General features: G+C 43.7%; 1 protein-coding gene across 4 annotated transcripts in view; it reads right to left on the reverse strand.

The window, feature by feature from the left end:
• The window catches only part of Oatp30B (Organic anion transporting polypeptide 30B), a 177,188-nt gene that overhangs the window by 49,748 nt on the left and 119,940 nt on the right, over positions 1-7,500 (reverse strand). The gene's annotated exons all lie outside the window — the stretch shown is intronic.

Consider the following 7,500-nt stretch of genomic DNA (forward strand, 5'->3'; position numbering starts at 1 on the left):
CGTATCTATTTACTCTTCCCACCCAAAAAAAAATTCATAAGAAAATAATATGTCACTCAAATCACACTAAACTTAGGTGAAATCAGGTACAAGAAAAATAATAATAACAATAACATCAACAACAATAATAATAATAAAGAAAACGAAAGGAGAGGAAGAAAATAAGTACCGTGTTCATCCTGCGTGTACCAATCCCGTCCGAGATGTGATTATAGGTTTCGCTCGCTCGATCCTCTGCAGATATCTTATTATGATTGACCTAAGCTCCCGAGTCTTATTCCCGGCCTGAGATTTCTTAACACGACTTTTTTTTCTCTTTTTATATCCTTCTCCTCCTCCTCCTCCTCTCATAAATCATTCCTGAATTACACTTAAAAGCCAAGCGCGCGGGAGAAAAGACACTTTCAGCGGCATAACACATCAGTGCATTCCCGAGATCGCCTTTTGCTTGGGTCGCCTGGGAGACAGACAGGGTGATGGGACAAGCAAGTAAATGAGGGGAATGAGGAGGGAGGGAGAAGGGAGGAGGGAGGAGGTAGGATGGGAGAGAGGGAGAAAGGATGGAGTGAGGGAGTGAGGGAAGGAGGCACTGGGGGTGAATGATAGACACAGATAAGAGATAAAATCAAAAGAGAGAAAGGGCAGGGGAAGAGAGAGAAGGAAGACTGAAGGAAGGGAGGGGCAAAGAAGAGAGAGAGAGAGAGAGAGAGAGAGAGAGAGAGAGAGAGAGAGAGAGAGAGAGAGAGAGAGAGAGAGAGAGAGAGAGAGAGAGAGAGAGAGAGAGAGAGAGAGAGAGAAATACGAGAAGAGAACAGAAGAAGAGAAAAGAGAAAAAAAAATACAAACCCAAATCACTGTAACATTGTGACATAAAAATAACAATTCTTTTCCCTTTCTACCTTCTCCACTTCATCCCCCCACTCCACTTCCCCCACACATTTTTCCTCGTTATCTCTCCCTCCACTTCCTCTTGCCTATTCTCCCCTGACCCCCACTCCCCCTCCCCCGTGACCCACCGGAACTCCAGAACGATAAGCAACGCGCCTGTGCCTATGGAGAGGGAGGGTCAAGATGACAATAACTCACCCTCCCCTCTGGCACTACATTGTGGGGAAGGGAAGAGGGGTGAAGAGGGAAGAATTGCCCTCTTTCCCTCCCGTCCCCTCTCCCCTTCCTCTATAACATAGTCATGACCTGAATACTTCACTGATCTCTTTTAAGCAGTCTGCCCATGCGTTGGGCCTAATATATTGCATATGACAGGGTTGAGGGCGAAGGCAAAGGTCGTTGGGGAGGGGTTGGGGGGAGGGGTATCGATATATCATTCTATTTCATAATATTTTTAACACGGCTTTTTACTGGCTTTATTTTTTTTCTCTCACTCACTAACACACGCACTCCCTCTCACTGTCCATCCAACCGTACCTCCCTCCCTCTCCTATCTTTTTTAACGAACTGTTTATCACCTTTAACCTCATTCCCTTCCCATTTTTTTCTCATCTTTATCTCTGACACACTTTCGCCCCCTATCTGTTCCTTACGCTCCCCCCTTTCTCCCTCCCTCCCTCCCTCCCTCTTCCTCCCCTCTCCAACCCTCCCTCCTGAGTAAATACACCATGGGTCAATAAGGAACGATATCTCTACCACCTCTCCCCACCTCCTTACCCCTCCTTCTCTCCCTTTCCCCCCTTCCCTAACGCCCAACCTCTCCCCCTCCTCATACCCCCCTCTCTCCCCACCTCCCCCCTCCCCCCTTCGATGTCGTGACGGAGGGAGGGGTCATCGGATTAGCCTCGCCGCGAGTTGTTTGACCAGTCGTAGGCACACACATCGATACCGGCGCGTTTTTATCACACTCCCGTGCGCTTTTCCGTGAATTAATTGGGATTTATGCTGGTATTACATTTCCTATCGGCTATATATATTTTTTTTTAATCTATTTACATGCAGGCGAATGTCGTCTTCCTCCAGCTCTTCGTAAAGTGCCCCACGCTCGTTTATTCAACATCATCTCACACGCAATCTGAAATCGTATCTTTTAGATCGCACTCCATTCTTCATCGTTAATCTAAGATCTAAGATTTTTATTAAGCTGATTCTATTTATAATATTTTTTTCAAGGACGTCAAATCTCTCTCCAGACGCCCTCGAGGCTCGCACTCGGTCTTTCATCTCGCACTCGTCCTCCAGCGCGATAAGGAGCCAAGATATAATGCCGGATAATTATTCCGCTCGTCATAATCTTCACTCTCCAGTTATCATGCGAGAATAATCACGATTTCTCGTAGTTTCGCTAATTTCGCTTCGTCACGTTCTCCCCCACCACCCCTCCCTCCCTAAGGAAACAGTAAAACATCATTTCTTATTTAGGAAGACATGTCGTCCCCCTCTCTCTCTCTCGACACATACACATCCACATACATATACATATACATATACATACACATAAACATATACACCTATGCGCACACGCACATGCACTAGCACACATATCAGAGAGAGAGAGAGAAAGAGAGAGAGAAAGAGAGAGAGAGGGGGGAGAGAGAGAGAGAGAGAGAGAGAGAGAGAGAGAGAGAGAGAGAGGGAGAGAGAGAGAGAGAGAGAGAGAGAGAGAGAGAGAGAGAGAGAGAGGAGGAGGAGGAGAGGGAGAGAGAGAGAGAGAGAGAGAGAGAGAGAGAGAGTGAGAGAGAGATGGATAGGGATAGGGATAGGGAAAGGCAGGGGGAGGGATGGAGGGGGAGAGGGAGGGGGAGGGGAAGGGGAGGGGGAGGGGGAGGGGGGGAGGGAGAGGGAGAGGGAGAGAGAGAGAGAGAGAGAAGTCAAAATACCACGAGCGGTGCGTGCCTGAATGCATGACATTCGGAGGAGAGGCGTGACCGATCCAGTCACTAAAATTTGGCACTGTCACGGACTGGTGGAGGAGCAAAATCACAATGCAGTCACGGTTATGCTACAGTCCCGACGTAGGCACAAGATCGAGATAGGTGTGTGTGTGTGTGTGTGTGTGTGTGTGTGTGTGTGTGTGTGTGTGTGTGTGTGTGTGTGTGTGTGTGTGTGTGTGTGTGTGTGTGTGTGTGCGTGCGCGTGTGTGGTGCGCTTACGGGTTGTGTGCGTGTGAAAGCAAAGTATACAAAGGTGAAAGAAATATAATATAATCTCAATATGAAATACAAAAATTACATCACCCGCACTAAATACCCGTCACAGCAACAGAAGAACGGCTACAGTAATGGCTAGATTACATAAATACAAGCAAGAACAATTTCCACTGTTCTAAAAATACTAGTAACAATAACGACACTAACTATTGACGTAACGATAGTAACAGCTTTTGGTCATGCGTGACTTTGCAACATAGATACGCCTCCGTCCAGGGTCAATGCTGCACCAACTGCAATTCCTGCACGAGTTATCTCTTTCTCTCTCTTTCTTCCTCTTCATCTTTCTCACCCCACATCCTTTCTCTCTTTCTCTTGATGTCTCTGACTACTACTTCCATTCTCATACTTTTCCTTCGCCCTCCCTCTCCCATTCTCTTCCTTCTCCTTTCCCTTCCTTTCTCTCCTCCTCTCACTCCCTCTTCTTCCCCTTCCCCTTCCCCTTTCCCTTCCCCTTCCCCTTCCCCTTCCCTTCCCTTCCCCTTCCACTCCCCCTCCCTCTCTCTTCCTCCTCCTCTCACTCCCTCTCCCTCCCCCACCTCTCTCCCTCTCTCCTCCCTCAATCCTCCAAGTACATCTCAAGTTATGATGAGTTTCCGTCTGTAAGATCAATATCCGAGAAGGTGGTAGGAAGGAAACAAAAGGGAGGGGAAACATGATAAAAAAAAAAACGAATATAGATAAGAAGAAGAAACAAATTAGATATGAAAAAAACATGGATATATAAAACAACTAAACAAAACTGACAGGAGATTAGAAAAGACATCAGCAAAACAAATGGGAAAATATGAAAGGAATGAGCAGAACAAAGAAAATTAAATAGAAAGAAAAAAACATGTGATTGAATACAAAAAGACAAAAACACACAAATAACGAATAAGAAGAGAGAGAGAGAGAGAGAGAGAGAGAGAGAGAGAGAGAGAGAGAGAGAGAGAGAGAGAGAGAGAGAGAGAGAGAGAGAATAACGGGAGAAAAACGAATGAAAATACCACAAGCTTCGCCCAATAAGGATGAAGAAGAACACAAGTATCTCAATCACAAGTTCCAAATACTTTCTGGGAATCGGCTCCTGCGGTCTTGGCCTAATTCCATTCCCATTCCTACTTGAATCTTTTCTTTTTAGCCTTGTAATTTTATTATTCTTTCTCTGTCTGTCTCTGTCTCTCTTTCTGTCTCTCTGTCTCTCTCTGTCTCTCTCTATCTGTCTCTCTCTCTCTCTCTCTCTCTCTCTCTCTCTCTCTCTCTCTCTCTCTCTCTCTCTCTCTCTCTCTCTCTCTCTCTCTCTTTTCTTTTTTATTCTCTACCTCTTTGTACTTTAGGTTAAAGAATAAAAGCGTTGTTTCTAGAGTAATGATGATAATACATAAATAAACAAATACTTCCGCATCCAGTAAAAGGACAAAGAGACGTGAACAAAAAATACGTAATAACAACACTCAAAATGGCGTGAGTGCGATTTGCCATCACCTCTTCGCTCGCTTCTTTCACTCTGACAATGACAGACATTTTTGGATACGCTCTAGATCGCCCCGTGGCCTTCGGGAGGACGTGTCGGGATTCATAGTGCAGTGTTGTGCAGTCATTGTGGCAGGCTGATCAATCGCAGGTTGTTGCAACTCGCAGGGTAAAATACATGTTACTGTCATGAACACGCAAGTGCATATTCCATTTTATGTACGATACACATGCACTAAGATATACATGCACTGGACATTCGGACGAAATACACAGATACAGACCAACACCTACACATACACAAGCACACACACACGTACACATACATACATCCCTTTCCCCTTCCTAACACACAAGTCCTCTTCGCCATTCCCCCCTTTCCCCTCCTCCCTTCCTTAAACCACCCACCTTCAAGACACCTTACCAGTCTGAAACGAGTCCTAAGAAAGCCTCCCCCCCCCCTTCCCCCTTCCGCTAGCCAGCGCCCGAGAGACTGAGATAAAAGGAGTTTCAGGAATCACCTCTGGTCCCCTCAGGTCCTACTTATCTTATCTTATCTCCGGATATTAACAACCACCGGGCGCTTCGCCCCCTCCTCCCATTGGCTTGATCTGACCTTTGACCGAAGAAGGAAAGATAACACGAAAAATAAAGAAATAAAGAAAAAAATCTAAAAATAATAATGGATAAAAATGCATAAGCGGCCCACAATGGTCAAGTCCGAGTGATGCCATAATGAGAGCCAAACATTATCCTGCCGCAATGCAGCCGTATTCTTCACGAGAGGAGGGAAAGGACATAAAGAATAAGAGGAGGGAAGGGGGGAGGAAAGAGGAAGATGAGTGGAAGTGGGACGAGGGGAGGGAGGAGGAAGACTGGGAGGACTTGGATTCGGAAAATGTAGTGGTGGTGGAGATGGAAGAAGAGGAGGAGAAGTAGGAGGAGTAGGAGGAGAAGTAGGAGGAGTAGGAGGAGGAGGAGTAGGAGGAGGAGGAGGAGGAGGAGGAGGAAGGAAGAATGGACGATAGAGAAGAAGCAAGAGAGGAAGAAGAGGAGGATAAGAACATTAATCATTGAAATTACAATTACAATTATAATAATGATAATATGACTAAAACACTACACAAAACTGCTTAAAAATCTTCCTGGATTTCATCTTCAGCTCTGAACTATAAGTGATTCCGTTACTGTTGTCTTTCTTCAGTAAACCTATAATGTGTATAGTGATTTTTCTGACATTGTATTGACACTGTAGAGAGTTTTGCCTTTCACGATAAATTCTTCACTGCATCTTGTTCCTGGGCATTTTTTTTCCCAAAATGTCACTTGGGTAATACAATTTTCAAATATACCTATTTTTCCAGCTGGATTCAGTGATGCAAGAAAAAAATAAAATTATTTTTCAAGAACTCGAAGAATGCTGTAGAATTTACAACATGAACTAATTAGAGTCTTTTAGAAATGTACATAATTATACATATAAAAGACCTCGCTACTACCACACAGAACTACGTGAATTTATTGATGATGTTTTATTCAGACCCGATGTAAATGAAAATGTGCAAATTTGCCTGTTTTTGCATAGAATAAATAGCCTAATTTGCAGATTCAATTATTCAGGTAAAAAAATAAGCTTTAAAAGGAGTAATTGCCGTTTTTTTATCATCATCATCATGACGATGGTGATGATGAACAAAATAATAACAATGGTAGTAGTAATAATAGTAATTATAATAATAATAATAGTAGTAATAGTAATAACAGTAATATTGATAGTAAATATTGATAATAATTATAACAATTTTAATAGTAATAATAATAGTAATGATAACAGAAATTATAAAATAATAATAATAACAACAAAAATAAGTGACAATAACAACCACATGAAATAATAATGGCCCTTATCACAAGAATAACAACGTCAATTCCAACATCAAGAAAAAAATACACCAGCAAGAACCGGGAACAAGAGAGATAGGCAGAAAAGAGAACAAGAGAACAGGAGGAAGCCGCCAATAAGGATGCCAAGAGGAAAGGGGAAGGAAGACGGAATATAATGAATGGGGGGAGGGGAGGGGAGGGGAGGGGAGGGGTGGAGGCCAGAAGGGGCACGAGGAAGAAAAAGAGGGAAAATATATTACGCAGAGAAAAGGAGGCGTCAATTACTGAAGCATGGCCTCCCGAGAACACAGATAAATACCATTTCTTATTTACGGTCACATAGTATATTGGACAAACACATAGAGCTTCTTTATAAACACACACACACACACACACACACACACACACACACACACACACACACACACACACACACACAAACCCAACTGAAACCAATTCTGCAGAACGAACAATCACAATAATACCAATAAAGAAAAAATAAAACAGAACTAGGCCAAGACAGGTCACACGAGCTCTACGTGACCTGCGTCTCAGCTCATTATTCGGAGTAAGACTATATCGCGCGGAAGGACGGCTTCATCAGCAGCTGCCAAAACACGTTGCCAGCGAAGACACGTTACGAGCCCCTTCATTTCCCGAGCAAATATATAATCATGCCGGGAGAGAAATGATGGCGAAAACGAGAAGGGAGAAGAGAGAGGTGAAAATTGAAACGCAAACAAACACGTTTAATCACACGCACGTGTACCTTGTCTACATCACACAAACATAATAAACAATTGTTAGTATCAGTGCTAATCATTGATTTCTTTATCACTGACTATGCTTATCACACTAATCATTACAACAATCAATATACAACATAACTAGCTTATACTCAACCACTGCCACCGCCGCTGATGATGTCACCACCACTACCAATACCATCACCATCCCCATTTGCATCAAAACACCATGAACATCCCATCCCATCCCATCACCG

The sequence above is a fragment of the Penaeus japonicus genome, unplaced genomic scaffold, assembly GCF_977035675.1.
Source record: "Penaeus japonicus unplaced genomic scaffold, GWHDUDI00000001_assembly GWHDUDI00000029, whole genome shotgun sequence".
Taxonomy (NCBI): Eukaryota; Metazoa; Arthropoda; class Malacostraca; order Decapoda; family Penaeidae; genus Penaeus; species Penaeus japonicus.